The 14,372-nt window shown below is 43.8% G+C and overlaps 1 long non-coding RNA gene across 1 annotated transcript; it reads left to right on the top strand.

Annotated features, from left to right (window-relative positions):
• The first annotated feature begins 933 nt into the window (after positions 1-933).
• Positions 934-14,078, top strand: LOC149917613 (uncharacterized). The gene is made up of 3 exons (XR_016467566.1): positions 934-1,167; positions 12,903-13,088; positions 13,951-14,078. It is a non-coding gene; the product is annotated as an uncharacterized LOC149917613 (long non-coding RNA).
• The last annotated feature ends 294 nt before the right edge of the window (positions 14,079-14,372 follow it).

Here is a 14,372-nt window from a genome sequence, read left to right as displayed (position 1 = left end):
GAAATGCATCCATGCCCTGCCGCTCATGCAGACATGCTAGCATTCCTCGCCTGGCTAACTACAAGTGGAAAAAAGGACTAACCTCTTATCCTCTTCTAAATGATAAGCATTGAATGATTGGCCTGATTTCAAAAAGCACTCAGGTCCCAGCAGCGAGGAATGGGAACACTGCTGACCAAAGGCAGTTGCACAAACACTTGTTCCAGATGGAACTCCCCAGGTCTTGGCAGCAAATGAGATGGTTATAGTGCCTTGATCCCATTCATAGACTAACGTCAGTATCAGATAACATTCAGGAGAGAGAAACAGAAGACAGAAAGCTTTGTCCCAGTTGCTCTCTGACTTGCACACAAGTGACAGCAATCTGGTGGCACGCATTTCCTTACGCTTACAAGTGAAACCCAATAATGAGGTTCCCCTTGGGAAGAACAGCCACACTGTAGAAGGCATTCTCCCTTAACACATATCCCAGGTGACTTCTACAACACCACTTTGGTGTAATTCAGGGGTACATCTAGCCCCGGTCCTATTTCTATTATTTATGTGCGAGTAAGCTTCACACACAGACTCAAATTTGAACACTGGAATGTGCTAGAGCCCAAATCTTTGTGTTTAGCCAAGCTTTCTTTTACCTGAATGGAAAGGAACAGGACAGAACACCCTTTAGTCCAAATTCCTCCAGCTCTTCCCCAGCACAGCATGTATACACAGATCCAACACAACTTGTATGAGGTCCATGCTTATCCCTCATCTCAAAACTGTTTCCTGCACTATTTGCACTAACTTTCAGAGGAGTAAAAGAGTGCATGACATCTCTCTGGTCATGCCCCTAATTGTCAGATGTAGAACTATAGAAAATTGCAGAGAGAAAAAACAAAGCAGTGACAAAAGGCAAAGTGGGCAAGGCATCCTTCCATCCCTTGTCCCAAAGCATACTGTAATCTTCATTCTGCTGCTCTCCTAATGTGGCTGCAGTGGCTATTTTGAAGGATGCTCTCATGCCACCTGATACATTGGCAGTATTGATGTCAGCAGGGGTGCCTTGTTCCATTCACAGCTGTGTGATGCCTTCATCTCACACAGCACAGACAATGCAGGGTGGTTCCCTGGAGTGCTGCCCTTGCAGAGTGAAGACTGTTAACTGGGCACAAGCAGATGCTGCTCTTTGTGAGTATGAAATATAACCACCGTAAAACCTAACTGATGGAGGCTTTTGTAGAACGTCATCCCTCTGACTAGGCTGTTCTGTACTTTCAAGCACTCTTTGAACATAAATTCATTCCTCCCATAGCTTTCCCCTACTCATTTAGTCATACCAAAACTAGACGGTTTCAGAGGATCCAAACTTAAGCTCTCTATTCCTGTCATGCACAAGGCTGAAATGAGTGGTGACTCCTTTCACACGGCCCTATTTGAGATCAGGGCCCTTCTACAAACACACTATCCTAGAATCACAGAATCGTTTGAGATGGAAGGGACCCTGAAAGGGCATCTGGTCCAACTCCCCTGCAATAAACAGGGACACTCACAGCTCCATCAGATGCTCAGAGGCCCATCCATCTGAACTTGAATGCCTCCAAGCACGGGGCACCCACCACCTATCTGAGCAACCTGTGCCAGTGCTTCATCACCCGGGCTGTAAAGAGTTTTTTCCTTATAACCAATCTAAATCTCCTCTCTTTTAGTCTGAAATCATTTTCCGTTCTCCTATCAGAATAGACCCTGCTAAAGAGTCTGTCCTCTTCTTTCTTATATCCCCCTTTAGATATTGAGAGGATCATGGATTAACCCAACAGATGCCAACTGCCCCCATTCTCCATTGATGGTTTCAGGGCACCCATCTGCTTTCTTCCCAGACACCACCACTCAAAGTGTGACTTGACACACCAAGGCTTTTGGGATAGCCAGTGTAGCAGGTTCACTATGCTGGCCAACAATGGACAGAGAAATACAATGTACAATATAGGTGAACCTATAGAATGTGGTAATACTGAACCAGAGGTAGACAAGTCAGATTTAGATGCACATAAAAACATGCATATTTTTCCCTTGTGAGAAGCAGAAGGCTCAGTTTGCTGCTGGCTGAGAAACAGGCAGTTCTAAATCTCTCCACTTCTCTCTCAAAGAAGAAGAACAAAAACTCTGCAAAGAATTTTCCATTTTTCCGTGCTCCTCTGAATGCCATGAAGATTAACAAGTAACATTAGCTCTGCTGAAATGCCTTCATCTGCTCATGGAAAATAGAAGACATTTAAGCAGCCAAACTTAAGCAAGAAAAAGAAGTTAAACACAAAATATGTCTCTTTGGAATCAACACCCCTTTGCAGAAGGGAAGGATTGATATCTGCCAAAGTGCTAACAGCTGTTTTTTTATACGCAGTCCTACATACATTTTCTGTAGGAGGAACACTGGATGCAGCAATGGTGAATGATTTATCTGAAGCAGCAGGTGTATTGCAAGCATCATTTCAATCTGTCATGTGCATGCGTGTGGGGAGGGAGGAGAGCTTCAATGAGTGATTGTGGCCACCTATGAAGCAGGATGTAGGCAGTGCTGTGAGCCAACTAGGCTACTCAGCCAGTCTATCTGGAGTATATCTACCAGCTCTTGTATCAAAATAGCATGTGTAATACTTGTCGAATGTGCTTTCTTGCCTGATGGGAAGATAACAAACTACCAAAATCACCATTGTAAAGCAGGAACCTGAAACTCAGGACTAGAGATATTGGCCTCAAGTTGTTCCAGGGGAGGTTCAGCTTGGATATTAGGAGAAATTTTCTTCTCAGAAAGAGTGGTGATGCAGTGGAATAGCTGCCCAGGCTGGTGGTGGGTCACCATCACTGGAGATGTTCCAGAAACATGGAGATGTGGCACTGAGGGGAGTGGTCAGTGGGCATGGTGGGGTGGGTTGGGGTTGGCTTTGGGGGATCTCAGAGATCTTTTCCAACCTTAATGATTCTCTGATTCTAGCTCACACTGTTAAAGTCTGTTCTTTGTGAGTTTAAGTCCAGTTCTTACCATTTTGAGTAAGAATTTGAAGGATGGTCTTTCCAACTTTAAATTTCAAGTCTGGTTTTACAAGGTCTCTGCCCCTTTCCATCTCCCTCAGTGTTGCTGTGGTTCTTCCTTTCCCCTGAAGGAATAACAGTCCTGAAGGGCATCTTACCTCACCAGAAAATGACCAAATCAGCCCTACCATTATAAGGTTTTCTTAGGGAGGCAATAGGAGGGAGAGGTGTCATATGCAAATCCAGGGCTATGATGATCTTAGTGGTGTTTTCCAACCTTTATAATTCTACAGTTCTATGATACAGAGCTGAGATCAGGGGAGCAGGAGAAAACATGCAGTGGAGCTAAATGATTAAACAACCAGAGTGAGTCTGCTGGAACATGAAATGCTTTTTAATGAGCATGAGCTTCTCCAAAATGTCAAGTATCATTTATTCACTTATGCCTCAGTCTGAGGAACATCTTGTTTAAATCACACACAACAGCAGGGCCAGATCCTGTGCTCAAGTAAATCAGCATAATGCCACTGAGCTCCCAGGGATGATGTTGATGTACAGAGGCACAACACAACTGCAGTTGGTAGGGAGGTTCTTGGGCTACCAGCCAGGGTATGGCACAGGAGAAGAGAGAGAAGGTTTAAATGAGTGGAAAAGGCCTGTGACAAGAGGCATGGTCCCATTCATGGTAATCTGTAATCTGAGCTTTGCAGCCCTTAGAGAGGTTTGCCTTCATGCTCATCCCAACTCACTTTTTTTGGACCTACCATCCAGAGGTGCAGCTGGACAAGGCACTGTCTGAAATTCCATCACCTTCTGTTTTCAACTTGCACTTTCTTAATGATGTTCAATCTCCTGCAGCTTTCAGGATAAACTGCTGGTCTCCCATGTGCTCCTCCATGCCTATGGTCTTGGCCATAGGTTCAACCTTGTTCCAGTGTCTCACTCTTACTCTGCTGAATGAACCAGGCAATGGTGGTTGTACAGCTGTGAAGGAATGCTTGGAGAAATAAAGAGCCCATTACTTTTTGCCCTAATAATATAACAGATGATATTTCATTATTAAATGAACTTTTCTTTCTCCTCCAGCAATTCACTGTGGCATGTTTGGATACCAGGGTTGTGTGTACTTACAATGTCGGTATCTTCATTTCAAAACCTTGCCTTCCTGAATGCAAGATGTTGCAATTTCTGGTTACTTACACAAAACAGTCCTGAATGGCATGACTTGCACCCTGGAATTTCAGAAGGAAAATCTGGGAGAGGGGGTAACCATTTGGTTCTGAGAGAGGACCACAGAATTCAGAGTATTTTCAGGTTTGCTGCTGGCGAACTCGGTTTGTAAATTCACTTACAAGCTCAACAAACAATGAATAAAAACTAGACAGCTTGCCTGTGCTCTTGATAAACATTTTGAGTCAACAGTCCAGAGTGAAGTCAATAAAACACGATCTCCGATTTTACTTTTGGGAAGACACAGGAAGATGTATTTGACTTCAGGTTAGAGTTTGGCCATGCTTAGTTTTCCTCCACAGCTATGAGGGCTGGAAATTTAATTTGGATTTGAAAGAAAGCTCACTTCTTTGGTAACTACAGAAGTGGAGTCCTGAGAGGGAAATGCCAGCTCTTGGGAAACCAGCAATAAACTTAAAAGAACCAGCAAAGAAGTCTGAGCTATTTGGGGGCATGTCTGGCAGGAAAAAGCCAAAAGAAAGAAGGCATGAGTCTAAGCCAGGGGGATCCAAGTAATCCAGCACAACTATTCTTGTTTATGATTGTGTAAATATTTCTGGTCAGCTCCTATCTCCCAGCTTGATGTCACTAAGTTCTAATCTGCACAGTGAGGAAAGCACATCTTTGTTGCATTCTCTATGAGTGATTTCCCTAGACAAAAGAACTGGGAGGTTTTGAAAGTCAGTTCTTTAGTTTCTGCAAAGAAATAAAATGTTAAACCTCTGGAATGCTGCAGAAGTCCTGCTTTCCCTCATTCCCTCTGTAATCATATCTATGGCTGGAGGGTTTGCCTTGCCTTGGATTTAGCTCTGTTTTGCTTTGTTTGTTCACGCTCCCACCATCTTTCTTTATCTTGCTCTGGGTTTGGGGGAAAGATAATTTCATAAATCTCCACACGTGTCTGAAACCTTCCTTGTTTGCAGCCTAAAAGTAGCATTTAACCAAAACCTTATTCAAAATTCATTCCAAGCTGGCAAGCATCCAGTGGCAGCCAGAGAACACCATGTTGTACCATGCTTATTTTTAACCCTGGTATTTCGTATGGGGAATACTTTTTCAGAGAGAAATCATAGAATCACAGAATGGCTTAGATTGGAAAGGACACTAAAGATCATCCAGTTCCAACCCCCCCCCACCATGGGCTGGCTGTCCCCCACCAGCTCAAACTATCCAGAGCCCCATCCAGCCTGGCCTTGAGCACCTCCTGGGATGGGGGACCCAAAGCTTCTCTGGACAGCAGTGCCAGATCTTAATTCCTTATGATAAAGAATTGCATCCTAACCTCTAACCTAAATTTCCCATCTTTTAGTTTTAAAGCCATTCTCTTTTTATTTCAAAGGGAACTTTCGATGTGACTCTCATGATTCATGCACCAACTAAGTAGTTCCTTTAGATTCATGTGACACTGATAAAGATAACCAGCCAACACAGGGAAGAGAGTGATTTACACATGGGTAGTGAGATTAGGAAGTCACTGGGAAAATAAACAGGTTATTTTACAAGGATGTGAGGCTGAAGTAAGACAGCTTGAGTTTGGAATACTATTCCCCCATTAATCTCCCTTTAAAGTGCCACAATCAGTTCAATTTTCAATTAACGTACTTTCCAAACAGTGATAGGTGAGTGTGCCACATTCCCCATTGTTCCATTACAAACTGGAAACAACAGTCCTCTCCCAGACCTCAGCCCAGAAAACCGAGAGAGCAGAATAGAAGCACACATGATGGCAAGTCTGGAAGAACTCAAAATTAGCTTTGTCACATTCCTGTAGAATAATTTAAACTGGAAAGAACCTGCAGGTGTCATTGGGTCCAATACTCTGCTTGAAGCAGGGCTATCTTTAACATCATACCCAAACTCAGAGGGTATTCAGGACCACATCCTCTTGAGTTCTGAATATCTCCAGTAATAAAGATTCCATAGCTTCACTCCACACCTGTTTCATTTTCTGACCAGTCTCATAGTAATATACTCTATTTTTCTAGTATTAATCAGAAACCCCAGGCAGCTAAGTCAATTTTACTTCATTCTTCAGCTGCCTTTCATTTTTCAGCCTTTCCCATTTTTTTTTGACTGAGAAGTGCCAAGAACAGACATTGTTGTGAGTAGATTACATGAGAGGTCTTCAGCACACTGAGACATCTACGAATAATTGGAGGGGTTTTATTGGTAGAGTGCTTAAAATTCTCTGACCATAATCCTTATTAAGACTGATGGGTAGAATGACTTATTGTCAAATCATTGTCTCACAGCGAAGATGTGAGAGGAACAATCTGACACAGATGGAGAAGGTAAACCCAAGTGAGTAACTATTTAGCATAGCTTTAAATAGGAGACAAGGAGGGTAGAGAATGCACCTGTCTTACAATCAAGCTCCCAGCCTGGAAGTCATCAGGAGATGCCACACAAGTCCCTTGAGCCTATCCCTGAGTTTGTCACTGCTCCAGGGCTTTATTGACTGCAGTGGGCTGCAGGATCTCATGGGCTGCCTTGAAGGATCTGGATAGACGTTGACTGAATATTTCCTTCATGGAGAAAGTCAGATCTCAGAACTCGTATTTTAAGTTACCAAATTGTATAGACTCAAGTCAACTCTTAGTTTTAGCCTCCGAGCACAAATTCGGGCTTCGCTCAGCAGAGAGCATCCTGTCTCCAGTTCCTCCCGTGCAAACACAAACGTGAGAAGCAGCCAAGCCCACAGTGCTCACAATTTCAGGTCAGTCAGCTTTACTGAGTGCTGTCCCCCGTGTGAGGCCGTTTTAATTTGCAAGGTGTTCAGACAACATCCGTTCCTCCTCCTGACACAAACCACACTACGCCTCTTTTGTGGTTGTTCCTGGCTGACCAAATTCCCCTTGTACACGATGTTACAGCTCACGTTCCTATCTGTACCATCTCTGCAGTCACATGCTCTTATCTGCATTGGGTTACTCTTGGTTTCCTTACCGCTGACGAGTGTGGTTTTCAGCTGTGTTTGACTTACCAGCTTTCCTCTTCATACTCTATGCTTTTGCCCACAGTTCGATGTGAGATGAGTTCCAAAAATGCCTCTCATGATACTGAAACCAAGAGAGAGTTGTCACTCCAGACACACCCTGTAGACCTCTAAAATATAATCCTCCCATCTCCAGGCTGCCTTTGAGCATCTGTTGAAAGAGTTTAGCCACTGACAAGTGCATTGTCACCCCAGAGTTACATTAACACATCTCTGAGATGAATGGTGTGGGCTGCCCTGCAGCCACTTCTGTGGCAAGCCCTCTGCAGATGTTGGTGTGGAGCTGGATGAATAATGGGAGTTTTGTTTCAGTGACTGAATCATAGAATCATCAATGCTGGGAAAGACCTCCAAGATCATCCAGTCCAAATGTTCTTCTCCCACCAATATTTCCCCAGTGTACCATGTCTCTTAGTGCATGTGAACATCTAGACTGAGCTGAAAACAAAGGAAAAAGGGGGAAGGAGGAGAGAAGAGTTCTGCAGGCAATGTAAAATTCTCTGTCAATTGACAGTTTAATTCTGGACTTTCCATTTTCAGTCAACCTGAAAAATGTTGTTGGGCTCAAAATTCAATGGCTTCTTCAGGTTGAAATTCTTCATTTTTGAATGTCGAAGCTACACAGAACTTTGCTCTCAATTCCATGTGGTGGCCCTGTGGCTCTAAGACTATCTTCTTCCTGTGCTTTGGTTTTTTTTCTCTGTTCAGGTTTCCTGATAGGGTGGGAGGGCTGCCTCTCCACCTACCAGAGCAGTATGCATATAGTGTGAGCCTTAGAGTGGGGGTTTTGTGACTTACAGACAGAGCATGAGGCTGCGTGGGCAGACAACTTACTGAGAGAGCACTGCAATACGGACCCAAACCCAGCATGCATTGTTACCATTTCATAGCATATATAGGCTAAGACATAATAACGTGTTTCATACCTCCTACAAATGCAAATTATTTCCCAGAAAGTGGTCCACAGCAGCTTAAGATGCAAGTGGTGCACTTCAGGCTCATAGATGCATAGGTAGGTGGTAGACCATGGTACATCATCAAGGCAGTGCCCCCTCGGAACAGTGGTAAAACTGGCCTCTGGAGATCCTGTCCACTGAGAATTCAACTTTATGAGTCTCACTGTGAGCTCAGGGACTCAGAATTCCAGCCCTGCTCTGCGTTCAGCCCCTGGGTTTCCACAGGGATCAGTTAATATCTTCATCAGTGACAATGACAGTGGGATTGAGAGCATCCTCAGCAAGTCTGCTGATGACACCAAGCTGTGTGGTGCAGTCGACATACCAGGGGGATGGGATGCCATCCAGAGAGACCTAGACAGGCTGAGCAGTGCGCCCAGGAGAGCCTCATGAGGTTCAACAAAACCAAATGCAAGATCTTGCACCTGGTTCAAGGCAACATTCACTACCAATACAAGCTGGGTGATGAAGGGATTGAGCCCAGCCCTGCCTAAAAAGACCTGGGGGATGGCAGCTGGACCTGTGTCTACAATTCTGTGATTCTGTAATGTGTCCTCACAGCCCAGAAAGCCAACTGTATCCTGGGCTGCATCAAAAGAAGAGTGGCCAGCAGAGAGAGGGAGGGGATCTCCCCTCTGCTCTGTGCTGTGACACCTCACATGGAGCACTGCTTCCAGGTGTGGAGTCCTCAGTACAGGAGATACATGGACCTGTTGGAGAGCATCCAGAGGAGGTCCATAAAAATGATTCAAGGGATGGAACACCTCTCCTATGAGAACAGGCTGAGAGAGCTGGGGCTCTGCAGCCTGGAGAAGGGAAGACTGAGAGGTGACCTGAGAGAGGTCTGTCAGTACCTATAGGGGAGCTGCAGGAAAGGAGGGGACGGACTTTTTAGCAAGGTCTGTTGTGATAAAACAAGAGGAAAAGGTTTCAAGCTCAAAAAGGGCAGATTTAGACTGGATATAAGGAAAAGGTGTTTTACAGTGAGGGTGGTGAGGCAGTGGCACAGGTTGCCCAAGATATGGTGGATGCCCCATCCCTGGAGACTTTCAAGGTGAGGCTGGATCAGACCCTGGGCAACCTGATGGAGTTGTAGGTGTCAGTGTTCATCACATGAGAGTTGGACTAGATGACCTTTAAAGGTCCTTTCCAACTCTAAGGATTCTATGATTCTATGATTAATTACACTCATCCCTTAGCAGTCCTTGTCCAGGGCTATGCTGTACTACAAAAAACCACTGACACTTGAACTTCTGTGATTCACACCAGTGTAATTTCTGTTCTTCACCTACATGACTCCATTAATCCAACATGCCATATCTTTATGCGACAAATCCTGCACAGTCCCAAAGAGGCAATAAAAAATAAAATAAAATCGAGAGCCCCAATCCATTCTTTCCCCTGTCTATGAATCTTCTCCTGGTAAGGTGAACTAATAAACTTTCATTTGCCTGAGTGCTGTTCAGACTTTGGTAGCAGTGTGGGGTTTAGAGACTGCAGACACAAATTTCAATGGATTTGCTTGTTTGTAGACCAGACTAAGCAGGAAGCATCAGGATACCACAGAAACCAGAGCTGTCGTTTGTATAGGATAGAAAGTTGAGAGGAGTCTCTCCCACCACCTATACACATTATATAGGCACTCATGATAGTGCCCAGGTATCTTTAATACTTCCATACTTCCTGTGCTGCTTCTTCCCCCTCATGTTGATCCCTCAATCTTTCTCCCTTTCTACATTCACATCTCATTTTCCTAGCCTGTATCTGGACTCCATATTCCCAATAAGAGATGCTGCCCTGAGAATATTGACCTCCAGGCAGAAAAACACCCACCCACCAGAAAAGGGAAGTTCCACATTCTCAGACATCTCAGCATCCTTTTCAGGCTGCACATCTTGTTTGCACATTCTTTGGGAGATCTCAAAAGCATTTGTTAAAGTGATTAACACCTGCAAATGTGGTTAAATTACTTCAGATAAATCAAATTATTCCACCGATGAGAGATTTTTCCCTTTTTTTTTTTTTTTTTTTTTTTTTTTTTTTTTGGAATAGACTACTTTTATTTTGTAGTAAATAGCATGAGCATCAAGATGAAGAAATCTTTCTTGTAATAGTTCAGGAGAATTACTTAGCTTTGGAATATATGATGCTGCTGGATGGAAAGTGAACCTTAGGGAGCAACCCGGGTTGCTCAGTCCACAGTCTTCAATCCATTTATATTACCAGAAGGAAAATGATCTCTGAACAAACTTTCCTGAATGATGTGAACATGCTTTACAAGCTGTATTCTTCCAACACAGACAGGCAGCCATGTGGGATGCAGTAGATAATGCATCTGTCACTCATCGTGCAAGATGGTGGCAAAAAAAGGAAATAAAATTGAGAAATCCAAACAGAAGTTTGAAGATCTGAATTGCCTTCCTCATCCTGCCACAGCTACAGTAGTTGATCCACACCTGCTGCACTCTGGTTCCTCAGCAATGAATGGGGGTCCAGGACAGACAAGCATGGGAGAGGCAAGAGGCTAATGGTGCCAGATCATAAAGTCATGAATTTGTTTGAATTGGAAGGGATTCTGAAAGGCCATCTGGTCCAACCTCACTGCAACAAACAGGGACACCCACAGCCCCATCAGGTGCTCAGAGCCTCATCCAGCCTGACCTTGAGTGTCTGCAGTATGGGGCATCCACCACCTCTCTGGACAACCTGTGCCAGTGCATCACCACATGCATGATAAAAAAAAAAAAGTTTTTTTTTGTTTTGTTTTGTTATACCCCATCTAAATCTCCCTTCTGAAGATCCATCTCTGAACTGCTCATCAGGCACTTGGCACCAGCTGATCCCAACTCCAATAGGTGCTGAGAAGTAGAAGATGATAAAATAATTCTAATATCCTTTGGAAAGCAGTTCAGCAGGCCCCTATTTTTGAAGTTCTTTCTAAATGATCTTTGCAGAGTAATGAACTTAATTTACCTCAAAAGGATGAGCTGTTTCTAGTGTGATTCAAAGTTACAGCCACAGGGACTGCTGCCAAGGCAATCTCATTCATGTGTAATTCAGTAATTCCCTCCCCTGCCTGCGAGCTAGGGCTATGTGAAGCCTCTGAATGCCACCGAGGTGTGCAGCATTGTGAATAAAAAGCATACTGTAGGACAACACTCACCCACTAGAGATGCCAGGTCTAGGAAACAGAAAGAATTCAATAGATATCAGCACAGTAGGGAAAAAAAAACAACAACAACAAAAAAAAACCAACCACCCAGCAGCTTTATTGAATGCATCCAGCTTGGGATCAAGGGTTAATGAAAGTCAGAAGAAAATCCAGCCCTTCATGTGCTGCTGTTTGGAAGAAGGCTTCTCAGCATTTCCAGAATCCCAGGGAGAATCACAAAAGATGGGTCTTTGCAGGATGCAAAAAGCTGTGAGCCATTGCAAGCCTCAGTGGTGTGCAAAAGCAATTCGATCACAAACGAAGCTCGTGTTTCTTCCAGTCTCTAAACTGAGCACAGACACTTGGTTAAAAGCCAGGATGATTCCTAACAGAGATTTAATCTTTACGATCTCAGAGAGTACTATAAGGAACCGAGAAACATTTTTATTATCACTTTCTTTTTAATTTTAAGTGTAGTGTCAAACTCTCCGTGACTCCAATTCAGTGCAGTTCTGAGAACTGCAGCTACAGAATCGACTCAGATTTTAATAGGACTTGCTGCTCCTACAGAAGATTTGTTACCATCGAACACAAGGTAACAGAATCAGCACAGAGAAGGCTGTGAAGTGGGAAGGATGATGACATGCATGAGGTCACATCTGAAGATCTCATTATCCCCACTTGCTTTTAACCCTACAAATCTTTAGGAGGTGACTTGAAGGTTTTTATAGAGAGTCATAACACTCTTTCTTTCTTTATTCTCTGCCCAGACAACTGTTTTACAACAGATGATGAACAACTGGCCTTCATTATAATATGATTGCATTAGCCTTTGGTTCAAATCCAATTACATGGGCATCTTCCTTCTCCAAATACCTCTGATTAGTTTATACCCCTCTGAAATTATTCATTTCCTCAGCGAATGTCCTCTTCCCTGGTAAATAGGACATATTTATATACATCTCCAACCTCATTAGACTTGCACAGGGCCAGGAGATGTTGTCCACTTTCCAGATTTAAGCAGATGCCAGGGGATTGCTCTCTGCAGCAAAGTGAAGTGATTTTTATCATCATTTTTAATGCTCTGTATACCCAAAGATCTTTTTGAACATCCCCCTGTGTGCATCTCTCCTCACTGTTTTGCTGATGAGCGCATTTCTCTGCCCCTGGCACGTTTACACCAAACCTATTTCATAGAGGAGATTTCCAAAAGCCTGGAAGCAGTTAAAGCCCTACATTCCCATGAAGCCTATGGGAAGTGCTTACTTTGCACTGCTGAAATTTCCCCAGATAGGTTTTCCCTGATGGCTTTCCCCCAGGCCCTTTTTCTCCCCAAGTGCAACAACCATCCAAGCAGCTTGCATGAGCACCAACACCTCTATTTCCATTAGGATATGCCAGATTAGCCTAAGCTGGTGAATCAGATTCTGTATTCAAGTTTAGATTATTCTTTCTTCTTAGCAAGGAACTGAATCCTGGAAAACGCGCTGAGTCTAAACTTGACAAAGCAGAAGTTAAAGACTCTGTTCCTCCATCTCATTTTGACTCAACCTCCCTCTAGGTTCAGAAGCTGGCATCACCAAGCAAACAACAGGAGCTGAGAAATCAGGAGCCAGAAACCAGGAGCCACCAGTTCAACCAGGGGTCCCTCAAGCAAGCTCTGAATGCATTTACTCTGAAGGATAACACCAGACTTCCTCATTCCTGGCAACCATCACTTCCTACAGAAGTTCAGATCAGAAGCCTTGTAAGGAAAGCTTTGTAGAAACCATAACTGGATTCAGAGCACTCTGTTCACTGGGGCTGTAGTAGCTTTGAAGTCTCCAGGGATTTTAGTGCTGGAGGATTGGAAAGGGTCAAAGGGACACAATTAGTGGGCATGGTGATGGTGGGTCAGCAGTTGGACTAGATAATCTTAGTGGTCTTTTCTTTAATGATTCTGTGATTCCATAATGCAGAGCTGCTTGCACTGCTCTGGGGGGACGATGCCTGGAACAGTTTCCTTGCATTGTCTGGATGCATTGTCTGTGCTGGCAGTCTAAGCCAAAGCAACACCAGGTATTGCCAAAATTTCCACAGTATGGTCACATCAGCCAAGAGAACAACCACATCAGGACTGACCAGAGCAACAGCAGAAGGCTCACAAAATCCCTCATGCAACTTACAGCCACCCTTTATGTCAATGAGTCTGATGCCCACAGCAAAGCACTCTGTAAATATCTAATGGAACGTGTGCAGTGGAAGGCAATAGTTTAAGGGCTCACATGGGAAGCTTAATAATATCTCAGTTTATCACAGCCAGGAATAACACTATTTTTCCCACTGAGGGAGAAATTTTAATACTCTTTTTATAAAATATATCTTGGAAAAGCAAACAAAGATATAATTACAGGACTACGTGTAGCTGAGGAGTTTTCAAATAAAGAATAGAGAAAAGTGTTCAGCACAAATAAGAGCCAATCACTGCTTAATTTGTTTGCAAAATTTAACAAACCCTGCTGAGCACCTGGGGGATGCTATTGCAAAGGAAGCCCATGATTAATTCTCAGACATGTAAGCAGATTAACTTTCCTGTGTCCAAACCTCATGCATTTTGTATTACTCTGCAGGAGGAGAGATCAGTGGTTTGTGTCCCCAGCTTCACCTTACCTGACACAACTTCTTCATCCATCAGGAAGCAAAATAAAAGAGGTTCATTTGTTAAGTGCAGTCAACCTCCCACCAAGATCCTAGGACTCATCCTGGAATTGAATTCTCCCCTGCATACAAAGTCAGACAGGAGGAAGTCACCCTGCCTCCCTTATAACCACAGGGTACATCCCAGGTCCAGTGGGGTGAATTATCTCATCTAATTGAAGGCTCTACAGAAGATGATGCATTGTGTCTTGGACTATGATGGATTAAAGTGAATGTCAGAGTTAAAATGAGGGCAGTTCATCTGACTCTTGGGCATTCACTGATGACCACTGACAAGGCTGGGATAGTGGCATAGCTTTTAAGTGCAGCCGTCAAACCTTATTTGTTTTTCAGA

This window comes from Phasianus colchicus, chromosome 6 (assembly GCF_987193195.1).
Source record: "Phasianus colchicus chromosome 6, bPhaCol1.hap1.1, whole genome shotgun sequence".
NCBI classification, from domain to species: domain Eukaryota; kingdom Metazoa; phylum Chordata; class Aves; order Galliformes; family Phasianidae; genus Phasianus; species Phasianus colchicus.
Note: the sequence above shows the minus strand (reverse complement) of the source record. Positions and strands in the feature narration are given on the sequence as shown.